This window comes from Stigmatopora nigra, chromosome 14 (assembly GCF_051989575.1).
Source record: "Stigmatopora nigra isolate UIUO_SnigA chromosome 14, RoL_Snig_1.1, whole genome shotgun sequence".
Lineage (NCBI taxonomy): Eukaryota > Metazoa > Chordata > Actinopteri > Syngnathiformes > Syngnathidae > Stigmatopora > Stigmatopora nigra.
This window is the reverse complement of record NC_135521.1, coordinates 11,139,383-11,165,894: the sequence shown is the minus strand read 5'-3', so window position 1 is coordinate 11,165,894 and position 26,512 is coordinate 11,139,383. Positions and strand designations below refer to the sequence as shown.

At 36.9% G+C, this 26,512-nt stretch overlaps 1 long non-coding RNA gene across 2 annotated transcripts; it reads right to left on the bottom strand.

Moving 5' to 3' along the window:
* Window positions 1-163: 163 nt before the first annotated feature.
* Window positions 164-24,590, bottom strand: LOC144207555 (uncharacterized). 2 transcript variants are annotated; one of them, XR_013328706.1, is made up of 12 exons: window positions 24,463-24,590; window positions 23,697-23,868; window positions 13,503-13,619; window positions 8,877-8,998; window positions 7,904-8,009; window positions 7,253-7,332; window positions 5,783-5,840; window positions 3,911-4,032; window positions 2,810-2,896; window positions 2,638-2,748; window positions 2,355-2,493; window positions 164-770 (listed from the first exon to the last, which is right to left on the bottom strand). It is a non-coding gene; the product is annotated as an uncharacterized LOC144207555 (long non-coding RNA). The 2 variants fall into 2 exon arrangements; XR_013328705.1 differs by lacking the exon at window positions 164-770 and having other exon boundaries at window positions 1,255-2,493.
* Window positions 24,591-26,512: the final 1,922 nt, after the last annotated feature.

Sequence of the window (26,512 nt, the reverse complement as noted above, 5' to 3'; positions counted from 1 at the left end):
GACACAATGTTCAGACATAGTTTTTCCCAACTCATTTAGAGAAATAAGATTCTTTTGTCAGTTATAACAGAATAAATCCAGGCATAGATATCAAATATTGAGACCAGCCTGATGTAACCTTGTGCACTGCATTGTTAATTTATAAAATTTCTGCTTTTATTTTAAGAACATTCATAGTTTTGGTCTTTATTATACCTGTTCTTACATTGCTTTGTAATATAATTAGTTGTGTAATGTTGTCAGTCTGAATCGGATGTATTTTTTAGGGACGTGAACTTCTATCTGAACTCAAAACAACACCAGAGGAGAAGAACATTTTGTCCAGGAATTAATTTAATTGGAACCAACTGTTCCCTCCTTGTTATTTTGATGTGAAAGGGTCTAAAATTGTTCCATAACCGGTCATTGGGCCGCCCCATGGTGTAGAGGTTCACTGGCCTTACATCCATGCAGCCAGGCGTAGGCTCGATTACTGCTGCTGGCGGTATGATTGTGAGTGCTGACTATAGACACAATCGAAATTATAGCAAATGTCTGTGGTTTTAGAACAGATTCCCCTAGTGTGTCCAAAGGTCTTTTGTGTTTGTGTTCAAAACAAGAATGTACAGGCTATAAGTAAAGAGAATAAGTTTTCTCCATAACTGGCAGTACTCATCCTTGGGGGGGGAAGTATAATGGGTATGTGCACTTGGGAGGCTTCTTTGACCTCTCGGTAGAGAACCCAGTTACAAAAGATGTCTGGGTCAACTTGCGTGAATAGCATCAGTGACCTGGACAAGGATGTGCAGAGGTTTATGAATTATGGATAGATTCATATCATATCGATAGTCAATAGGAATAGAGTTGTTTCTACAGAAATGAAAACAATTATAATACCAACTGCAACTGTTAATGTACTGTAATACTTAGTCAGTAGCCATCAGGAATAGTATCTTCATTGAATTATTTTTGTTTGGGGACAAAAGTAGCCTTTAAAAATTGGTGCTAGATGAAGGTTTTAGACTAGACACCATATTTAATTTAATTTAAAAGGAAACTAAACAACAGTGTCAAGTACAGGTGTTACCAATGCATTCAAAAAGCAAGAGATTTTCACCCTGTGACAGCTGGCATTTTTAAACATTTCTCTCTCAATCCTTCCAATACATAATTCTTTTTTTCCAGACACTTTCATCTGGTTTAGCACTTTAACATTTTCCAGGTGGATTCACTCTGACTAATCCTCTTCGTGTGATCTGTGGCAAGGTTTCAACAAGAACCCATCATCTTACTGAGCAAAAAAAAGTGAATGTTTATCTTCATTACAGCTTTCAGTGTTCTGTTTTAACATCCAGGCATTCTCCTCATAATCCATACGGTGAAGTGACAGTCATGTAATGCAGTGGGAAGCCTAGTCTCCTAACATTGATACATACAGGAATGTTAGCCCTGCATATCTTTATTACTTCTACATTGGCAAATAGTCAAAGAAAGTAGAACTAGAGCTCATATTTCAAATTTAGCCTCTCATTTATCTAAAGAAGATGGTAATACTTCACACAACCCATGATAAATCATCTGTCTCCTTTTGAGTTGAATCTATTTAATCTTGTAGTTATTCTGCACCTGAAATAATAGTGAAAACATACTATATATCTGGCAATACAGTAGCTTGTATTGAATTTGAAATGACAGCGATAAAGTATATGGTTATGCTAATCATTTGTTCAAACATTCATTGAATTTCAGTGGTATAAAAATGGAGTCTCCCATTGTACTTTTTTTTGGAAAATGTAGAGTGTACCTCAGGCTGTTTTTGCAGTGAATCCCAGTATGCTAGACATGTACTTTTAACTGTGCTAAATGTTTGCATCAACAAGGATGTGAGCCTGCTTTTAACTGTGGAGGGGACATGGAGGAAATCATAGTAAGGGACACTGGGGGTATCTGGAAAAATCCAATGCACCTGCTGGGGGACCAGTGGTAGTGAAATAGGAAGGATCAGAGAGATGTTCCACCCGGGTGCCTTTTTTTAGGACTGAGATGAGGAGGGTAGCACAGAGGGGTATTGAACATCCAAATACTCCCATTTTACCCAGCAATCCTCTATTGGGCTTCAGTGATATTGAAAAAAAATGAAGAAACATGACTGTGTGGTGCAACACAGGGTTCTTTTTTTTCTGCAAATATGGTCCAGTTGAGCAGAGGACAAATACCAATCTTAGGGGGCTGCTTCTCATTCGTTCCCCCCTGAAGGGTTGGACACGCCACCACCAGCCGCTAACAAGCTCTTAACTCTTTGTGATTTATTCTCCCTATTTTATGGAGAAGAATGGGATGTTGGATACTGGCAGTGGTGGGGAGAATGTGCTTACCTTCTAATATGTCTAGGAAGCAGGACAAATAAATGTGGTATTCTAAGTTTAGACCACCCTGATATTCTTTTGTTGCCCCACAGGCTTGCTGCAATGTAGAGTTGACACATACATCTTACATTGACGCTATGCTTCCTCCCTGCAGGGTACAAAGCAGAAAAGAACACATTTTATTTCACTGTGTTACTGTGTTTGAGAGGTTTCCTCTAGTTATCAAATTGATCATCTGTTGGATGCAAATGACTGCCCTACATGGAAGCACCAGGCGGCAGATAGAACTCACACAGCACCTTGGACAGATGGCCTCCAAGACCACACCGGCACTCACGTACAGCTCCCTCATTACATTCTTCTCCTAACGTGTCTGCATCATCGAGCTCATCGCCCCCTACAACTACTAACTACATCAGTTCCAAGTTGATTCTATTCTAGCATGCATAGGTCAGCCCACTTACTTCCAATTCTTCAATCTATTCTGCTCTTACTTTTTCCACTTCTTAGTATTTACAGACTTTCTCCTCCCGCTCGCTGAGTGTGTACACCTGCAGACAACAAGCATCCACATTAAAACCAATCCATCTAGCCTTTTAAGTTATATATGGGGATGTAAAGCTGATTTATTTCCTAAAAATTGCCTGTCTTTTATGACACTTTCTAGCAGACTGCGGCAGCGATAGCTCAGTGCAGAAGGCAGAGTAGCAGAGTCTGTGACCTATTTAGGAAACTGGCAAGAGAGCAGCCAGGGAACATCAAAATACTTCAAAGGCTTCCTTTGAATCCATCGTTATGGCCAACTTAGTGTGAGCGTGTGCGCACAAGTACACCCACACAAGCACATCCAAATAAGCTACATCTGAGAGTGCACAATTTTCATCAGCTTGCAGTCTCATTCCCATGCTCTCTGTCTCTCTCTATTCTCTCTCTCTTTCTCTCTCTCGCTTACACCATCCCAAAGCACACACACACACACAGACACATTGCTCTTCCAATATAGTCTGTCTGAGCTCTTCGTTTGAACTGTGTCCCACATTACTAAGTATGGAGAAGTCAGAGAAATCACATTTAACGCTGTGTCTGCTCCCAGCATCATGACTCAGGCTGCACCATGAAATTTTCTTCTTGGCCTAGATGTACGTATAAACACAATTGACTGTGATCATACATTTCACAAAGAAATGTCTACACATATTAAATCTCACTTGGAAAGAAAAGTGTTTAAGTTAGTGTCAGTAAGGTAGGCCTTCACTGGGATTACTTACATTAACTGCTTGTCTGTAAAGTTCTCAACTAAGTAAATGACAGTGGTACATCCACTTAATAAATATTCTGGTTATGAAACACCCTGGTTTGTTAATTGTGTTTGTATGTTTTGTCAGATATCAGACGTTTGGCCCCTCCTCCTCACTTGCCCTTCAACAACAATAATACATTTAAAAAAATCATACATAACTTGCACACATTGATAAATGGTTTGTTTGTAGTAGTATGAGGACTATGCAATAAAATAGAAATAGGCCACGTAAAATGTGTCCCTACTTATGAAAAATAGTACTTACCAAACCACTGTAGGATCAAATTCATTTTGGAGGTACCACCGCATATAGTGTAGTTCAGCACCACGGACAGCTCTCACCACGGACAGCTCTCGCCACGGACAGCTCTCACCACGACGTTAGACCTTTGGACAGAGGCATAGCCAACACTCATAACGTGGATTTGGGGGTCACAAAAAAGCAAAGTTGCTGTTTCATGTGTGCATTTGTGTGATTGTGTACTGCATTGCACCATGGGGTCATTTCCTTTGCGAAGCATTCCTGTGCCTTGAAGCATTAAATAAATGGATGAAAGTGCAAAAAGCATTAGCGGCCCTTTTAATGTATCTAAACAACCAACAGGACAATATGACCCCTGTGTGAATAACTTGCCATGTTTAAGCAAGAAATATGTTTCATTTTTTCATTTTATTTTTTAAGGAATATCATGAATTATTTCAAGCATGTGTGCAGTATTACTATTTTTGACCTAAGACATTTGTCTATGTAGAATGTGTGTGGTGGAGCTGATCCAAATGGACTTCATAGAGATCTGGGACAATAATGGGGACTGCTTGCTTTAGGCAGTGAGACTGAGGGGTAACATCACATAATGTGCAGGATAATTGACTTCTCTGGGGGGGATGCTGGAGTCATGAATACATTTAGGGCACTGAAAATAAAGAGTCTGATCGAAGTACCACAACAGGGGGCCACTGAAGAAATGTTTCGTTCGCAGTGGACAACTAGGAAAAAAGAGAAGGGGCTTGTTGTCATTGAATGGTGTACCTCCCTACCCAATTCCTAACTCTAGATGGGTCCTTTGGTAAGAAAAACAGCAACACATTAACACAAAACTGTGACATAATTGTTTGTTAGACCAGTTGGGGAAGTTTACCAGATGTCTAATTCTCTCAGGAATAAGGCAAAAAAATATATTTTCACACCATTGCATTACGGTAGGACTGAAAAACTGCAGTTACACCTGAGTTTACCAAACAAGGTAATATTTTGGTCTGAATTTTGTAAAAAGTAAACACCTGCTGATAAAAACTGTAACTAGAAATGGTTTACTCCAATTCAACTTTGATGCTGAAGCTTTTGACACTCTAGTTTATGTTTTTTCACGATAGTCTTGTTGCGGTTATCGTAGACCTCTCTCCAGTGACCTCATGTGGTTTCCCGATGAGTTGGTTTTCAGGAGATAATTAATAGCTCAAAGTCGCGTCTTGTCTAAAGTAAGTGCAATTTTCCTTTTCCTTAGCTAACACTTCTGACATTGTCCTTTGAGTAGCTTTGTTGAATGCATTGGAGTGTTGTGTGCATTTACTACAGGAGTGAAAGCTCAAGTATTTTGCTCATGACTTCTTAACAGCTTTTCTTTCTGCCTTACTTACTGCATTACCAATTCCAGCAATAAAATAAATACATAAAGAGTAACATATTACTTGAATGAATGACACTTAATCTCAATAATTTGGTTTTAGCATCCAGAAGATGCATAGAATATGACTAGCATGCAATCTTTAATTATGTTCATTTTTTTCAACGCTATTCTCATAATTTGCCCCAATTTATAGGAAAAATTGGTAATATTTTTTAGAATACAAAACTCAAAATTACAAGATTTTTTTTGTGGCGTCAATATAAAATAAACTACTTGAACTAAGATCATGTGATATTTCACATTGACCTTGACTTTAGATTAAATTGCTTGCTTGTCAGACCATCTCTCCGGTCCCTTGAGCCTTCCACTCTTTCCAATTAATTTAAGTTGTCTTCAGCACCCCAATCCCAATTTCCCCAAGTTCCGTTGTACATCACCACATCCGGCAATAACGCAGCTAGTGCAGCACAGACACAGAATGACAAGATGTCAGTCAAAACATTCCTCACCGTGTGCTGATGCAGGTTTCTAACTTGTTGTCACGGTAACACTGTGGGACCTTTTCACCTGTCATAGAAGATGGAATAGGTTACCCTCCACAATCACATCACTGCATTGGTGAATAAGGATTATTCTGCATAGTTACATTCCCATTACCTACATTCCCCAAGTTACAGAAATAATAAATGTGCTTCCAGCATGCTGGTGGGTCATCTAATTGATAAATTATCCTTCCTGCTATAAATAGACTTTTCCTGCACACATAACTACAATTGACTCCATATGGACTCAAGAAATGGAGAGTCAATGACCCCGAGTTGAAAAGCCTGAATTTAGAGATTTAGATGAGAAGTCTGGCCAGCATTTTTGTCTTTTTGGCATCATTTTTATTTGCTTCCTTTTCCAGGAGTCAAACATGAAGAGAGACAGCTTGGAGTGTAAGGCTTGATAAAAGCCTCATTAAGCAGGTAATTGCCAGGGTATTCTTTTAAATCTTAATTACATGAAACGCCTGCATTTCAACAGTGATACTATCTTGTGACATAAAAACAGATGCTCAAATGTACTATATGTCTCGTGTATCTTGTGTAAATGACAAATTCTTCTTAACACTATGTTTGTCCTCAATTTATATACAGCATGCAAATATTTAATAGTCAACCATATGGCCAAGTTAAAACCTTTTTAGAGAAACATATGTACTTGAATACAAATATTAAAAGACCACAAATATGTTTCTTAATGAGTCAATGATCTGTTTTAGACACAAGTTATTAATATATTGATAACTCCCACCTGTTTAAGATTGCTAAACTCAAAAGTGGAGCCTGCATTTGAATTCATAGAAAATACCAACTCATCGAAAATAGTGCAAATGAGATAGATTTTACTGAGAATATGATTAAATAAACATAGACATACTTAACAATGTACATAAACACACACTTTAGTGTAGAAATATTATAGATTTTCCTTGTAAAGCAATAGTTAACATGCTTTTGTCTATTTGTCTTTTAATAGATATTTTTTAAAGTGGGTTGGAGAAGCAATGTCCATAGAAGTAATTAATTTATTGAATTGGTTTCAGTGGAGCATAACATAGTCAAAGTAAAGATAAATAGACATTCAAAGACCTGCATTGAATAGTCAGAGGTTAAACTATTGAACTTCTCCAATGATTACAAAACTTTCAACCAATGAATAAGTCCAACACTGTAATTTTCAAGTGTTTTTTTTTATCTCTATTTTTACCAAGATAGGAATTTCTCTTCAACTCATCTAAACTCAACTTTATTTGTATAGCACTTTTGCAACAAATGCAGCTTTGATAAAAGACTTTCCGTTCTATCCGAAAATTTGTACATGGAAAAATATATCAAAATATTAAATATGAATATAAATAATAGTGAAAAACAACACTATTGGGTGAATTAACTGAATGTGTGTGAATAGCAAATTTGTACTTTGGAGTTTCTTACCTTGACTTTGATAGCCTTTTCTTTCATGGAAATGACATCCAATAATGTCAGTCACTCAAGTATTTCCACCTAAAGGCACTCTTAGGAGGAAATAGAAGTTTTTCACCACAATTTATAGTGAAATCAAGTAGAAACTGGATTCATTTCCCCTTGTTTCTCATGTTCACACATAAAATCTTATGGGACATAGAGTTGGATGACAGGAAGATGAGAGACAGGGACCCATCCTTTGACGGATGCCTTTGGTTGGTCCCATGAGTACATGGAGGGTCAAGGCTGGTGGACCAGGCAAACCAGTAGCTGGAGCATGCCTGACAAGCTGCATCGAAGCCACTGACACATCTCTGTGTCTGAGCAAGACTCAAGTGGACACCACACGCTGAACATGACTTGAATCTCAAACAGGGCCACTCAGGCAGAGCGCTTTGAATGACATGACTACATATTCTGCAAAGTGTCATAAATAAATTCAAGAAGTACATGTGATCCTCAAAGATATACTGTAACCAAAAGAACACTTTCAAATGTGACAAAAAATATGGATCATAAATGTGCACTTTGTTATTATCCATTAGCCATGGGTAAGGCTTTTATTCTATATTTTCATTAGGTGCCAAGTTAATTTTTGGTGCAAAATAGTTAAAGACTCACAGTATGAATGGCTCATGTCAGTAGTCCTCTACCTGGTATCCTTCTTCTTCAATCTTCTGGTAACATCTTTTCTGAGATGGTCTAGCACTGGGAGTTTCATTTGGGCCTGGAATTGCACACATCACAGCAATATTGAATCTAACCAAGCCAGACTGCAGCAAAAGGACATTTGGACGAGTGAAATTGGATATTCTAGTAGTTCAATACATTTGAGGTCAAGACTGGAGAGAGTCAAAGGCAATTATTCATGTTTGGCAGGGAACCTGGTTGAATTATGGAACAAAACAACACGTATTAATGGTATTATTGCTAGAATCAGTAACTGAGGAATTCTCTTGGTTGCATTATGCAACTCACTGATGTACAAACAAGATGGGGAGCAGACTCTTCCCAATATTTGCTTCCAAAAAGAAAACAAATACTTGTTTTGGTGTTTTAAATTAAAATAATTTCAATAACATATATATATATTTTTTACTTTTAAATTAAAAACTACCTACCGGGCTACTCGAACTTACTGAGCAGACACTTTTGCGAATTATTTAATGTTAACTGACATTCCAATGTTTTTGTTCTCAAGCTGAGTTGTAGTGTATTTTCCATTCATCAATTGTCCCCTGCAGGGTTTTCCCAGTACAATGGGTAGTTGTAAAAGGCCAAAAGTCTTTATCAAATATCCCTGATAAAAATGTTCATGCCTGTTATTAAATGTGAGATGACCGAATAATTTACAGTACCACATTGTCTTTGCACCATACTAATAATTTAGAATTCCGTTCAACTAATATTGTTCTACAACAGTGACAAAAATACACTAATAAATAAATAAAATTACTATTAGTCTCTATATAAATAGTCATTTTTCTTAAAAAGTCCAAAACATCCAAGATTCATGCAGTTCGGAACACATAGGACTATAATTAACAATTGTGAATGAGCAGAAAATATCCATTCACTTTGATAAACCACGTACCCAATCTCGATGTTGATGATTTCAGATTAGATTTCTTCTTCCTAATGCCAGATTACATTGCAATCATGCCTGGTGGATCTGGTGGTGTCCACAGTAGAAAAATGAGGCCTGATTTATGGGTACTGCAAGAGGATAACAGAAAGACATTATACCAATCTCTGCATGTACATAATGCAATTTTCTCATCTCATCTCATTTTCTGAACTGCCTTATCCTCATTAGGGTCGCAGGGGGGTGCTGGAACCAATCCCAGCTGTCTCTGGGCCACAGGCAGGGCACCTCTGCTTCTCTAATCACCTGAAGCTATAAAGATGTATATATCAATGATTTTTTTGCCATTACTATTTCAATTTACTTTGTTGGTTTTATTTGTTCATCCTGTGTAATTTATTAAATTTCGGAATGAAATAAGCCTGCATTGTGGTAAACTGGAGATGCTTCTTGATGAACATTGAGGAAAAGCTTGTTGTGGCTCACATTAGTGGCTGATACCTACAAATCAATAGCAGCTAATTACAACCCACATTGATCTAGAAGGCCCACTAATTTAGTGTCAAGTCCAAACCCACTTTGGACAGAACCATTGAGGCAACTCCATTCCCACCCTGTGGCCTTGTAAACATCTTTCTCAATAGTCATCAGCTCATTATCACTGAGAAGCAACTTGTCGGGCATTTGTCTGTCTCATGGTATTAACTTCATCAATCGCAGATGTCATTTGTTGAATAAGGAAGGTTGCATTATTTGTAATTATCCAGTAACAAAAGTACATTTATTATGATGGGAAGTTTGTATTTATAGTCAATATGCGAGATAAAATGAGTCTTTGAATAGCAACTGAACTCAGCTATTTGAATATTTAACAATTACAGCATTCATTTAATTTTTTTTTACAAAGTGCAGGTCAGCAGTTTACAAAATGCCAGTGATGATAAAATCATTGTCTTTTGTCCTATTTTTTTTTAAATTTAGATCAAGAACACATTCACACCAACACCAAACGCACAAACGTGCACACACTGCTTTTCTTTGTTAAAGTAAAATTGACAAAAGGTTATTTGAACAAATCCGCACACATAGCCCTTTCCATTATCAAGATGAACTGCTGATGTGTCTCAGTTCTCAAAACAAATCTGCTAAGTCAGATACCACTCTGCCCCTCGCCAAAAGAATGCCCGCTGCTTGGATGAATGTATTTTACCTCTAACATATTCACTCACCTTGCAGTTCCCTGCTGACAAAGAGTTACAACTCTCACTCAACTTCTTGAAACAAGTCAATGGTGAATCTTCAAAAATAAAGAACAGCTATACAAAATGCTGAGCCATATTTTAAACAGGCCAATTATGGTTCGCAACACATAAACTGATGGATTTACCCAATTTAGCTCAAGTAACATTCAATATGACTTTGTGAAAGGCTGAATTTTTCATTCATCTTGTAAAAATGACTTCATGTTGAATGGAATGCCATGGAATTCTGCACAAATAATGCCAAGGAGTGATTAGCATAGACTAAAAGAAGCTTTTTTTTCAGCACCCCAAAGGTATGTTAACATATATTTCATACAAAACCATTGTCCGTGACATTTTAGTTTGCGAGCACATTGCAATAATGACATTAACATTTGAGGAACTGTTGAGCTGTGCCAAAATGCACTGTCAAATAGAGTCTGACTTTATACTCTTTGGTTCCTGTGAACAGGATACAACATTTTTATTTAATGTATCTCTTTGATTTAATGAATATGTTCACTAAAATATATCCCTTTTGGAACACACCACTACATCACACAATTTCTGAACAAAAACATTGTAAAATACTTTCATTTTCCATAATGCTTACTCCTCACAAGAGTCAGGGGAGGTGCTGGAGCCTATCCCAAGCCAACTATGGGTAGCAGGAAAGGGACACCCTGAATTGGTTGCCAGATAATCGCAGCTTTAAGTACAATTTATGTAGTAATACTAAGGGTTTCAGCATGTGTTATGGAGATATAATGTATTCAGAAATATACTTTAAATAGTCTCTTTCTGCTGCAAGGAGCTCATTTCTAGGGGAAGGCCATGTCTTACATAACTATGTGAACGTTCATCTTGTTCCATGATATCCGTCATCAATTCCTGACACATGCCAGGCTTAGGCCATGTTCTCACTTTTACACTATGTGTGGAAACGGACCACATTCCAAATGAAACACCCTCATGGAGGTAATTAAAGCCTTTTAACTTGATGAGTCAGACACTATACTGTTTTCAAGGCCCACATGGACACATTACCAAACACAAATACAGGACCCTGCCACCATGTCAACAACTTCACAGAACAATCAAGTAAGTGCCGCTTATCAGAAGTGAACACTGTTAGCTAAGTGCCTCTGCATGATAGTATATGAAGAGAACTGTCAGGCAACCAGATCTTAGTTATTGATTTTAAAGCTGCTCTGGATCTTTTACCGAGTCCAGCTTAACATGTCATTGGTGGGGAATCTTACTGTATGGGGTGATTATTTGTTAATAAGCCTTTAAAACACACTCCAAAAAAATTCAGCCATAAAATAAGGTTAATGTAAAACTAAAAAGGTATATATCTTGAAATATTTAAATCTTTTTTCTGCCAAGGAATATTTTCTATAGTTAAAAAGTAAATTTGGAGAGGAGGGTAGATGGAAAAACAAGAGAGAGAGAGAGGTCAGTTGTTTTAGCTGCTGCTATTACCTGCCATCATGCTGGTTGCGCAAGTAGGAGCATATTTTAAAAGTCAATCCACCGGATGCGGCCATCAAATTTATCTGGTCTATGCAGCGACCTCATAGGGTACAGTAGGCAAAAATGTCCCCGTTAATAGCCCTTTAAGTGTTCTGAAGTAGCATGTAATTGTTGCCATTTTAGATTAAATTTGCCCTTTCTCTTAGACTACAAACTGACTAACTGAATTCAGATATTGTTCTAGCACCAGCAGCTTCACCGGGGACTGACAGTACTACTGAAAATGCCAAAGTCACTCTTAAGAACTGGAACTAATGGTATGAAACACAATGTAACTGCAGTGAAGAGTATACACCCAATGGCATTACTGGCACTTGGCTGCCATATTGGGATATAAAGGATTAGAAAGCGGATGGTAAATATGGATACATTAATGTATATTAGATTACAATGTAAGCTATGAATAAAGTGATGCGTTCATAACTAATTCTTCACTTTCCTCATTCTTTAACTGTTTGTGTTATAAGATTAGTACAGATATGGTTTCTCAAATGAAGTAGAACCTTGCTTTCAGCTAGTTGAACACATTTTATTGCTTATGTTGTTCCTTCTATACTCATTCTTTCATAATAAAAGGACCTGAATTCATTGTTAAACCTACACAAAGCCCTGAATTGGAAGAAATTAAATCACGATGTGTAATATACCACATGTATTATGTGCTGGGAAAATGTTTCCTGTTTTTTATCTTCATGTTGATGATGACAGTCCTGCCCTCCTCATTCTTCTTCCATTTTTTGAAAAGCTTCTAGTAGTTTCATTTTTTTCCCCCTGCAGCACGGCCTCACATACTCATTTCATTTCTCATTTACTGACTGATAATCAGAATGTCATTACTGTGTTCACACTGGGCCCTCGTAGGGGTAATTGAGCTGCATTGAAAGGCATTTGAAAGAAGGATGAATAATAGGACTGGAGATTTAGGTGGCTGAGTGGCAAGGTGGACCTGGGCCTGCGCCCCTCAGGTGTTTGGCTTCAATGGAGTGGCATCCACCTTAGCATAAATGGTTTAACACGATTACTTCACACTGATTTTCTAGCCTTGGCACATCTAAGGCTGAATAGTCATCAACACTTATTTAGAAGAACGGGAGAAAATCATTAACAGGGTTTTTTAAGAAGGTCAAAGTCAGGCATCAACAATCACTTTGCTCCATGGAACACCTGTAGATTAAGATGCAATGGCAGGTCATTTTGTCCTTGACGTGGGTACGTTTATGAGAAGTCCCGTTCATCACATCTGTACACTAAGCACGTCCACCCAGGTGGAGGTTAAGCCCATTTCTCACTGGGATGCTACAAAGACTTTATCTCTCATAACGACTCCATTAGAGCTGTCTATGTTTCTCTTCTCCAAAGTGACTGCTTAATTAATCAGTAGCTCAATGGGTTTTAACTGCTGTCTGACTTGTCGTCCCATAAACAATACATTACATCAGAGACTGAATCAAACATGTTAAAATTGACTCAAAGTTGCAGTGACAAAACTAAATAGCTGCTCTATAGAGACTTCCCAGTAGTTTGGTCCTTTAGCTGTACCAGTAAACTTCAAATGTTCTTATGAGTGTATTTCAAAGTGAACTCAATGAAGAACGACATTGACCCAACTGAATTGTCCATTAATACCCAGCAGCTGATGTTTTTTGTTGCAATTACCCAACATAGAGTAACTTCTGAACACAATTTTTGATAGTATATCACTTGTTATGCCCCGGATTTGGCTTCCGACAAACCTCAAATATGTATACATCATTATTTGTATCCTACATACCAGAGATTGGAATGTAAAAAAATAAAAGTTCAAATTCCTGATCAGACGTATTCCATGAAAAAGGCTAATGTGAGCTCTTTTACTCACCAAAATCATTTGTTTTGTTGTTCATTCCTCTCCACCATTTGTTGGTTGTAGCATGGCAGCTTGGCACAGGACCAAGTCTGTTTGGCCTTGGTGGTACATTTCCATCTCATTCATCACCTAAAGACAGATAATCAGAAAGTCATTACAGTAGCTTGACACCAGTGCTTGCCCCAGGAAGAGAGAGTAATTGAGAACCACAGAAGGGGACAGAGTAGACTGAGCCAAGGCAATGTGGTAATGAATGTGAGATGTCTACATAACCAAGGTGGGGGTACAACAACAGAAATATGGATATTCAGAAAGTTTGACTGACAATTGAGGAGGTTGAGGACTATTTGGATGTGTGAGAAACCAGGAAGCACCCGACTGTACACCAGATTGGTTAAAAGGTTTCCTTTTTATGGGTTTGAATGAAAACCTGCACCCATTGCGGCCCTTTGTGAAATAGTTTGCCCATTCCTGCTGTAGATTGTCCTTAGGTATGAATATGAATCTTTGTCCTTGTGCCCTGAGTTTGCCCGGCAATCAATTCAGGGTGTACACCCCCTACTTCCTACAGTTTTGTGTTGTATGGGTCAGTGGGTCCTTGTGTGCTTGTTTTTATGTGTGGGCTTACACTTGCCTAAGTAAGCACATTCTTTCCAATACCAGTAAAATGCACCATTAATTTTAGACAGCACCAAGCATTTAATGGTAACACTGCAGTTTCAAATGTGAATATGTGCGCCTCAGCCAAAGATAAACAGTCAGATTGCAGACTTGCAGGCTAAAAAAAAAGTGATCTTTAGTGGACAGAATAAAACAAAAGCATTTCCAGACAAAAGCAATTTTCTGATGCTTATGTAATGATGAAAAATCCACTTATGTTTGACAAATTGTAAGTTGCATATTTTGTTGTTTAGTCACCCAAAGTTGCATAGAAAATTGTACATTTTAGTTTCAGTCCTGCTAATTGTGTCAGTCAGACGGCAAATAATTGACATTCACTTCTCAAATAGCAACCACTTATTATTTGGCAAAAACAATGGCCACCTGGACTCATTTTGAACAAGACCAGGGAAAAATGTATGAATACATGCCACAGTTTTCCCTTTCCAGCTGATCTGGTTTTAGCCAGAAGAAAAATTATGATTCACAATTTGTCAAAGAAAACACAAATCATTTATCCATTCATCCATTGTGTGTACAGGTTAGTCTTGTGAAGGTGACCGGCACATGCAGCCAATCCAAACTAATTTGGGATAAGAGCCGGAAAACACTGGTCACTGGTTGTCAATCAAAGGGAGATACTCAATCATTCACAGGTCCGTTAACACCTACCCATTAGAGGCCTCAGTGAACCCAGCCAAGATATTTTTTGGCACATTGTATATAGTGAGATGAAAGTGCAAATCAATTGGCCATTGTGCTAAGCTAATAAAATACCTCAAAAGTAAATGTGTTAGTAATAGTTTTATTTTAACAATACTGAGAACACTATTGTTCTGAATTAATTTTGCTGCTTCAAAATATATGCTTTATTCTATTTCAAATCTTCACATGTTTTAATAAAGGTCAGCATCTAATTTGAAATGGAAAATATGATTTTAATTAAAAAAATGAAATGAGACATTTTTCCTCTATGTTGCCAGTTCACTCAGGGCAGTGTTAATTCTTTGAACATGGGAAAATTGTGTCTTATTGTTATACTACTTAGAATAATTATTGAGTATGAATACTGCCAACGATAATATTAAAGTTACAAAAAGAAATCACACTAGTATTACAACATAAATATCAGCATGAAAGCATGAATGATCAAGTCAATACCATAATGCCATGTGTCTTTGTAGTGAAACAATACAAACTTAGTAGTGGTCCAAGCACTGCACACACATAAGTTCAGCATTTTTGCAAGTTCACTTCAGTGGATAAACAATTCCACACCCCCTCTTTTAACTGTATTTACCACAATATATTTGTGCAAAATGATCTGTACTAAAGAACTAAAGTCCATTGCGTTATAGAGCATGAATGTTCTTCCTGAAGAAGATCTAGTCTTTGTTAGAGAGGCGGGTGTCGCATAACGGAAGGAACACAAAGAGAAAGACAAAGTATGTGTAAGACAAAGGGAATGAGGTCAAGAGATATAGTGTAGAGGCAAATTGAGGTGTAATGGCAAAGCTGTCTCTCTCAGCGCTGGGACCGGGTCATGTCAGTCTGATCTCATTATCCAGCACTTAGTCCTTCCAACAAACAGCCACTGGCCTTCTTACTTCCCTTCATCTCTCCATCTCTCCCTCACTTCATCCTTTCCTAACAACTAGCACTGCTCATGTCCTAACAACTCGTTTGGCTCACTTACTGTCTAATGACTGCCACTCCTTATAGCATGCGTTTCAAATCCCATTTATCTCCACTATTGTAGGCTCACATTCAGACCATTCTCTTTCTAATGCCCTCAGAGAGCACAGTGAAACGGAGACTGAGTGAGAGAGTGAGGGGAAAAAAGTTGGCAAGCTGAAAGAAGATGCTGCGATGGCAACAAGAAGCCTCCATCTTAATAGTTACATGAGTAATAGCACTCTCAGGTGTATCAATCAGTCATATATCCTGAAAATAGCTCATTTCTGTCCTTACTTTCAATAATGCTGCATCACATAAAGCAGGACCCATTCGTCCATTCCTTGCTTTATGCCATCCACTTTCACAGTCCTCCTTCATTTAGTAACCCTGTCCCAGTTTACTCTATCTTTGTCCTGAGTGTTAATGTGTTTGATGGAGGTCTTTCACCCGGCAAGCTCCATTACAGTCATTTCCTCTGTAATGTGAAGGAAGGCAATCCATTATTTATCTCAGTCTTGCTCATTGCGCCCTAGCCCATACCCTCCTAAACTCTCACCGACACTCCTACAAATGATTTTATTCCTGCGGCAGTCGCTTATATGTGCTGCCAGGATGAAATAGATAGATTTATAATCAGAGAATTGTGGCTTGGCCAGACAGCTAAGGGTGTAGTGCTGAATCAATACCAACATTTTATTATTATTCATATTTGTGAGCTAACAAAAGTGTGAGATATTTATTTTACTGATGCTAAATAAACTGCCTGTTCTTTTGTTTTTAGTTCCAGCAGAACAACGTAGCACTTAAAACTGGTTTGGGCTGATTTAGAAATGACAGCAAACTGCAGGAACTTCTTCTGACTAACAAACACCACAGGGAAGTAACTGAAGTCTCATAACTTTGCTCATCGTGTGCCTATAAGGAGAGGAGTGCATTTATGGTGCATTTTAACAGTCTTTTAGAATGTCAGCTTCATTTCAATATATTTTCCAATTTCCTGTAGTAGCTGCAATCACTTAGGAATGTTAAGAGTTATTTAATGTCAAATATATATATATATATATATATATATATATATATATATATATATATATATATATATATATATATATATATATATATATATATATATATATATATATATATATATATATATATATATATATATATATATATATATATATATATATATATATATATATATATATATATATATATATATATATATATATATATATATATATATATATATATATATATATATATATATATATATATATATATATATATATATATATATATATATATATATATATATATATATATATATATATATATATATATATATATATATATATATATATATATATATATATATATATATATATATATATATATATATATATATATATATATATATATATATATATATATATATATATATATATATATATATATATAGATATATATATATATATATATATATATATAGATATAGATATAGATATAGATATAGATATATATATAGATATATATATATATATATATATATATATATATATATATATATATATATATATATATATATATATATATATATATATATATATATATATATATATATATATATATATATATATATATATATACACACACACACACACACACACACACACACACACTACTTTTCCTTACTGAATTTAACATTCCTTAGCTGCATCAGTTGGTTGACATGTCACTTTGTACAAGGATCCATCACTTTCTACCTATTGTATCATTACAGCTACTATTCACATGACACATCCCCAACTCCACCCATTTTACACATCTGTCCCTACAATGCTTACAAGGATAGAACCCCACCTGATCCTCCTTGTTATTTGTATGTGACAAGTGCAGTAGTGGACACACACTCACAGGCACACGTATGCACACACACGAACACACAATCTCTGCTGTCAATTGGGCCTCAGTCACAGTCTCTACCCTTGTCTGGTGTTGAGGTGCACGCAGACAGCAAATTAATCCCTATGCCCTGTCTACAGCACATAGTGCTCACGTCAAAAGTAGTATGCGGCGCAGAGGCCGTTGGTGACATTTTAGAGAGATGGACATTGTTGGAAGCTATGTTAGTCAGAAACAACAGGCCAAGAGAAATAATGAAGATAGGCAGATCTAATGAAAGGAGAGATTTAGGAAAGAAGAGAAAGCGGATAAACATGCAGTTTAATGAAAGGACACAAATGGAGAAGCTAATGAGACAGATGCATCAACCAGATATGACCTTTACTTCTTTATCTAATAATCTTTGACTTAATATATTTTCTTGAATACAATTTATATTAGTTTTTATTGCAACTCAAGGCATTTTGACCTCATCGCAGCACAGTCTACTTACTGCATACATTTTGTATGGACTGGTACTTATACTTATTATTACATGATCAAATTGACATAAGTCCGAATGAATATTGTGTGTCAATTATTTAACAAATGGCTAGGAAGGTAAATAATGCAAAAAACATACACATACACACACAAACACACACACACACACAAATATATCCACAAATGATGACACGGGGAACAGTATACAACAGTTACTTAATATTGAGTAAAATGGATGAAGAGATTAAAAGAGAAGGATTTATATGGACCTAATTATTCTAGTATGGCTCATCAGTCCCCCGGCTGGCTTATGATCCCTATGTCATTTATCCTTGTGAAGAGAAATTTTACATTGCTGCAGTGTTTTATCTACAGAATAAGTCTGGCAGATTAACATGAGAACATTCACAGAATATATTGGCTTCCCATGGGGGGCCTACACACTACATAAGTAACCCTTTCCCCAACCAATAGAAAATAAAATGGAGTAAGGGGAAGGAAAGTATCTATCTGTATTCAACTTCATTCATTTTGAGTTTGTTGAAGACATGTTCCTGTTTTATTATTATTATTAAATTCTTTGAGCCCCCATGGTAGTGTGAAATACAGTTAAAATCCAGGGATAAAGAAGAAAGAGTTAAGAAAGGAGGAAATGGAGGTAATGAGAAAAGATGGGATAATGTAAAAGGGTGAAGAAATGGGTTGAAGAGAAGCAAGCAAGTCATGCAGGGACTTGCTAATTGGAACAACAGCAGCAGTCCTCTATTCCTAGGTGACTAATTCTATGCCAGGAAGTATTGTTGGTGACATTCCGCGCAAAGTGTATGTAGTTCTTCCCAGCTACAGATGTTGGGAATACTGTCATAAACCCAAGAGAGGAAGCACTTCATTACTTTACCATGGCACTGTAGAATATGCTTTTGATGGAGAAGAAACATGTTTAGAAAAAAAAGTAACAAATCGACTATTAAGTATTAATGAAAGAATGCCCTTGTTTTGTTTTGTTTTAAATTAGGGCGGCCCGGTGACAGAGTGGTTAACAAGTCAGTCTTACAGTTCTGGGGTGGAGGGTTTGATCTGCACTGAACTTCAAATAGATGTGAAACGTGGACTCTGACTGGGCCTTTCAAGGACATTCACAGAGTTGTAGAGTAACAACTCCTTTGATATCTTGGCTGTGTGCCTTGGGTCGTTGTTCTGCTAAAAGATTATCCGTTTCCCAGGTTTGAGGGTCAAAAGAATTCTTGAGCCACATAAGTAGATGTCTTGTGGGCTAACTATCGGTCATCATTCTTGCACATCCCTTCTTATCCTCAATTGGCCTGTCCAATTGGAATGCACTGAATCACACTAATTGCCACATGAATACGAGGCATTAATGATGGTTGCCAGTTGGAGATCTGGTGACTGTAGTAATAAAACAGAAGGTGAGTATTAACAAGATTTATGTCATGACCAAGACATTGGTACTTTGGCCAGAAAACCCCCTTCTTGTTTCCCATGAACTTCCATCCATCCTATTTTTCGGATCTAATCTAATAACCAGAAAAACATCTGAATGTTTCAAATAAAGATAAATACAAATCCCTCAATTCTCAAAATTTATATATCTATTTTATTTTTATTTTGTATATGTCTTGCTTTGTGACCTGTTACAATGACAAATCAAGTAAGGAAATCAAAGTGAACCCCCGGTTATAACTACGATTGTTGAGCAAACAATCTCTTAGCTTGTTATCTCCTTTGAGATTATGTTCAAATCCCATGGACTGTTGAATACAAAAGGCTTCAATAAAAGTATAAAATGATCTCTCACAAAGCTTGATCAGGCAGTATGACAAAGGCCAGCTTTTCATAATGTATCATACAGGTGTTTATGTGAGGAAGCTCCTAAGTATGGTAAGTATTAAAGAAGATAGAGATCTGGGGGATGAGGAAAGGGTTTCTGTCTGATCATTTAGCACCACAAGGTCTCTGGGGTGAAGGAAGCTTGTGTCTCTGTGTTTCAGAGGATTTGGTTATCAATTATGTATGGAGGATTAGCCCCCTTCCCCTTGCATTGGTGGAGATATCAGATGCCTGATAGCCTCGACTGCCCTGCTCCACACGTGTTTATGGGTTTAAGTGTTTGTTTTTCTTTTTTGTTTTGTTTTTTTACTCCACTTCAAGAGTCCTGTTTAACCTTGGTGACAGAAGTCTTGCTAACAGTCAGCGGGAAACACTGCTTGTGGTTTGATGCATCAGTGGATGCATCGACCTCTATGCATAACAGACCTTGTTTGTAGCCAGGCGACTCCCTGTGTTCAGCAAAACAATTGCACTTACACAAAATGTGCATACTTAATTCACATCGGGACTATAAGGTGCTTAATCTAATCAAGAACTCAGGATCACCAATTTTTTTGAATGCATGTGAGCAATAATAATGAAAGAATATCAATGGTGCTCAATATGGCTGTGCTCCTTCAAACTCATTCAATTGAAAGGCAGTGCTTTTGAGATGAGAAGGAGAAAAGTCAGAAGAAAAATGAAAGAGACAAGGGAGGCAATGTAGAAAAAAAAAGAAAAAAGCAGGAGTGTAAAAGGCATTTGTGATATGTCATACTAAAAATGTCTCAGATGTGAAGGCCTACAATCCATCAAGATGTGTTTTCTTATTAAATTTTCAGGAAACACTCAACTCCTAAAACATGACTCACTGTCCTCTTTGATTTAATGCACAAACAGATAGGAGAATAGAAAACTAAGTGAAAGATAGTCAGGTTATGGAATTATATACACAACTATAGGAGAGGCGGAATAAGGACAGAGACAGTATCTACAAATATACCACTGTTAAGTTAAAAACAAATAGCTAAGGATTTTCTATTTCAAAATAAATTCATTATATTTTATTAAAAGCCAACATCTATGAACAAGTTCTATTCCTAAAATGGCAATTTCAGCCTAGAAATATGCAGCAGTCAACAAATCAACATAGTGACCTGAAGCATACATGCAATCCAATTAGATACATATTTTGCAACAATTCTCAGCACAAGTGGGCTACACTTCACTATCTCACTTTTATCTCTCCTTATGCCTCTAACAAGTACATATGAGAGTATTTCCTTCTTCTAGGATCACGCTGGAGATAAAGTTGACTTCTTGATATGTAATCAGCCTCCCTTTCACCCATGATGGAGGTAGTGTGAAAAGATCCCATACCCACAACACAAGAACACTATTGGATGCACACAGAAGAGAAAAGCCATACACAAGGCAAACAGGCAGCACTCTACAAACACATTTCAGTCATTCACCTCAGTATAACCTCCGTGTTTACTCTTATGAACAACATTTTCACGTGCTCTCACCCTGGCTGAGGATTAATTTACTGGATAGGGTGTGATAGTGCAGACCTCCCGAAGTCTGGGGCTCCTCCTTTTACAAACGTCAGATAAAGTCATCATCATTTTATTACACAAAGCCGATTACTCCTCCAGCTAGCCGCATGTCGGCATGAAAGAGGGGATCTGGTAGAGAGCCGTGACACAAATTGGATTTGCTCTCTTTTATATTCTTAAATATAGATTAAATATCCATTAACACTCGAGTATCCCTTTTCAGTTGCATCCTTTTCTATGAATAAAAAACAAGCTGTTTCATTAAAAAATATTTAATAAAGCCTGAGCAGTAACCTAAGTGAATTATTTACAGTTTGCACAATGCAAATTGTGAATTTTTGTGTATTTTTTTTATTTAAATGGTGGTGAAAACATGAATTTCCAAGCATTGGTTATTGAGCAGCTGTGTATGCATGCATGCATGCTTTAAGGGTGTCTTAGCTTTTTAATTTGTTTTGCATGGCAAGGCTCACATTTTGCTTTTCTCTGGGACCGTTGGCTGTTGGCAGGATTAGCAACAGAACAAGATGTTCTGTAAATGTCTTCTGCTGGCAATAGCAAAACTGCAATAAGCACCATTTAGAGCAGCAGAAATTTCAAGATTTACTCCTATACATCTGACCTGTAGATCTGTCTTGGACAGCTGACTCTGCAGTTTATTGCAGCAGATGGCTCATGTCTGTATGAATGCCCTTGAGCTAATTGGATAAAATGTGTTTGTGCTTTGCCGATGTTTATTTTAGTTTCTTTTTCTTTAAGAAAATATAAAGCTTAAAGGCCTGCTTTCAGAGATTTGTACTTAACAAATATATGATAGGATATTGTCAAAGTATATAAAAAAAAATGACACAGACGTACTCAGATTTAACTATTGAAATTTTACCCCAAGAAATTATTTGTCCAAAATTGTCACCAGCTTTCTTAAAACAAATGACGTCCCAATGGAATACGACACTAAACATGGTTAAAAATAAGTTTGAACATTTTTACATTACTTAGGTAGTACAATATAAGTTGTAGTCATCTTTAAACTACTCTGTCTCATTCTATTTCTCTCCCTCCTCCCAAATTCTATTAAACAGCAAAGTATCCATTCAACCTTTACTCTTCAATGCATTTATGATTTCTTGTAGTCATTTTTGAATAGAGCCACTTTCATTCTGTTTATTTATTTCTCTCTCGCTCCCCCTCCTCTCTCTCACTCTCTCTTTTCAAACCATCTCTTTATTGACCCCTACAGTACTTGTTCTTCCACCCATCCTATCCATCTCCCCAGGCTTTTAGAGTGAAGGATACAGATAGATGCTCTCAGCACCCTTTACCTCTCAAAGCTCTCACACACAATCTGTACTCAGCAGTTCCTAGTACCTTTCAGTTTCCTCATTCAGTCTCTTGCCTGCAAGCACACAATAACATCCCTCACACACAGCCCATCTCACCCAATGCTACACATTTGCTTTTGCACCACCCTCTTCCCAAAATGTGTCGATTCATCCAGTGGTAGAGCAACACTTTATCTAATTTATCTTTTGGCAATACCATCACAACTGTCAACTTTGTATATTTCGCACCGTGATATGGATGAGAATTGTGATTTATAAATGAAACGATGCAGCTTATGGTCCCCTAGAAGAACAAACTATCTTTTTTAAATTGGAAGTTAAATTGTAAGAGCTGGCATGTTTCACACTGAATCTTCGTGCAGCTCTGACGGGGCAAAATGTGAGACAGTTGCGAATGAAGTGTACACTGTATTTTATGACTGTAAGTCACACTTTTTTCATTGTTGGCTGGGCCTGCGACTAAAACTCAAGCGCCACTTCTTTTTTCCTCTCTCTGAAACCAACAGCCTGTAATATGGTTTAATTTGGCTATAGTCATCCGAAACTATTATCTTAACAGATGCTTATTTAGCCTATAGTTCTCCATTTAACTATTGCCACTATTGCCAACGTATGTTTTTTTTGGATCAAATAAAAAAAAAAATATCTCCCAAACATTTAATTTAAAACATTTAACTCTGTTTTCAAAATAATACATAACACAAATAATTAGGCCACCCGATAGTGAAATGGTTCTTTCGCATTAGACTTACCTGCAGGCAGTGTGGGTTCGATACCCACTTGGTGGCTGTGTGAGTGGTTGTCGGTCTCACCGTGTGCTCTGTGACTGACAAGCGACCAGTCTTGGGTGTAGTCTGCCTCTTGCCCGAAGACAGTTGGGTTCGGCTCCAGCAACCCCTGCAATCTTTTCAATGATGGTCGGTACTGAAGATTAATGAGAAGAGACAAATAATTAGAAGGAATTAAGCATAAAAGACTACCAAAGGCTTTTGTTCACTGCACTAAATGTATTTATTTTCCACTTTTCATTTTTTGTGCTCTCTCTATGCAGGATTTTACTCACCACGGGCATGCCATTTCATTTCTATTCTTTGGCTTGCCTGTAGCTTTAATAGCTTTAATCACAGTCTTCACCATGGAAACCTGTTCACACATCCAGTCAAGTTCCATCACTTACCATTTCTGTGTTGGCTGCCTTTAGGTGCAGGTGGATTAAAAAAATTAAATACATAATCTTACATTTGCTTGCAGGGAAAGTAGAGGTAAACATTGGTTTAATATAAAATAATCACCTATTCTAAAACAATGAATTCTCCTCTAAACATTTGATTCCAAATCATTGAATATTTTAAAAGTTTTATTGGCAAGATTGCAATGTTTATTTAAAACAACTTCATGGTTTTGTGAAGAAGTTAGCAAGCTAGGTAAACTGAGAAGAAAAAGCTTAATGGTCTAATTACCTATGAATTAAGATTGAGCAGTAACCTAGGGAATCAGTCCAGCCTATCGTTAACTCACCAATTAAAATGTGTGCCCCTTGAGGGCATTTTGTAGTTCATTCATCTTCCACACTGTGTATTCTCACAATGATTCTTGGAGCTTCTGGAGCCCATCCCAGTGGACTACAGGCGAAAGGCTTACTACACCTTGGACTGGTTGCCAGTTAGCTGCAGGGCACACAAAGAGACAGACAATACTAGTCAAATTACAAAATTCTGTAGGTCTCAAAATAGTAGTTAAAAATGTCTGCATACTGGGTTGGGCTGAAGATGGCTGGGACGGAATGGGTTAACTCAACAAACATGTTTTTTAATCTTGGATAATTCCTGAGTACCTGTTACTTTAATTAACACTGTGAATGTTTACCCTTCTCAGAGTGAACATCATTTGGAGAAATATTGAAGAACAAAGGTGAGATCACTGATAGAAAAGCAAGTATATGGCAATGTCAGGGCACCACCTCAAAGCACTTATTAAGCAGTCAATTTGATTGCTCTGATGTCCTTGTTTCTCCAGGGTCAATGTGCTGCATTCAGGAAAACTGCTACGTTTGACATATCCCAATCGGTTTGTCTTCAAAAGCCTTGATAACACACATAATCTTTCTGTGGAAGCCTGAATCCTTTTATATCTTTGTTTGTACATTTCATTTCACATAGAGCCATGTAATAATGGTCAGTATTGTGGAGTAAGATCAAACTACACCACCTTGGAGTGTTGAAGGTGAACTCAATAGCACACACACACACATGTACACACATCCCCAATGACAAATATTTGTGTATATCAAATATTGATACAAAAGCAAAGAATACCTGCATATTAAAAGCCCATCATTGGTTGAGAGAAATATGTATGGGGATAATATGTGTGCTAACACCATCTGCAATCCTAAAAATATATAGAATAATGAGTAGAATATCGAAATAAATTACTACAAAACAACGATTCGAGTAATGGTGTAACAGAAGGATTTAAAAGAGGACATATGGTTTGATTCATGCATAACTAGGACTAACAATCACATTATTAAACTACCTGCATTGCAGGTTGTACAAAGCATAAGGCAGATTTGAATATGTCTGTGTGTGTGTGTGTGTGCCTGTGTGTAAAAAAAAAAGATTGATTGGTGTAAGCCATGACAATTGACCCAAATCATTTGTTGATGGACGGTTGGTGTCAACCAACGCCATTAGCTTTATTCCAACACACCTCACCAGTTGTTAATTTAATCTCATCTCAGACCAAATATTATTTTTATTAAAAAAATGGTGTCTTATTAATTTCAAACTCATTTTCTTCCACTGATGATGAGGAAAACTTTCATTACAGAGAGAAATTGCACTTAAAATGCCTTTGAAAAGTGAGATGGTTGATGTGATTGGACAAAGATATATGGGCCCATATATACAATAAAAGACCTCATTAACTTCAATCTGTAACACTTTGTAACACGCATGCAGGTAAGCCCACAGTAAAATCATGCCTTCAGTTTATGTTGTTTCGACACAAAATATGGACAAGACGCAAAAAGAAAACTTACTTTAAATGAATGAACTCAATGTTTAGATAGAACGGTTGCACCTATTTTCCACCTGTACGCATTATTACGCCATTCATTAACCCTTCCAATACTCTTGAGGAGCTATCTAACCTCAGTTATGCACAGAACGTCTGTCTTTTTAAGTCTTAAGCAGCCTCAAAGAAAAGAAGATCAATTCTTCTATTTGACCTTTGGAGGTGGCCTTTAATCTAAAGGTTTGGCAGGGGATGCAGAGCTTAGAGAGATTTACTGGGGTCACTCATAGTAGCAAAAATATATTTCTACTATATTTGTGTGTGTGAATATGTAGAGGGGGGCATTTTAGAAAGAGTTCTTTTGAAACACTGGCTCTTGAATGACTCGAGGAGATAAGACACATGAAAGGAAATAATTACAAAAATTCAAAGAGAAAGTAAACGAAAACCTGCTTATTACAGTGTGCCTTTCATACTTTTATTTGAAACAAAAATGTCACTCAATAGATTGCTGAATTTTTAAGTGTTTTCTTACATTAGCAAACAAGCT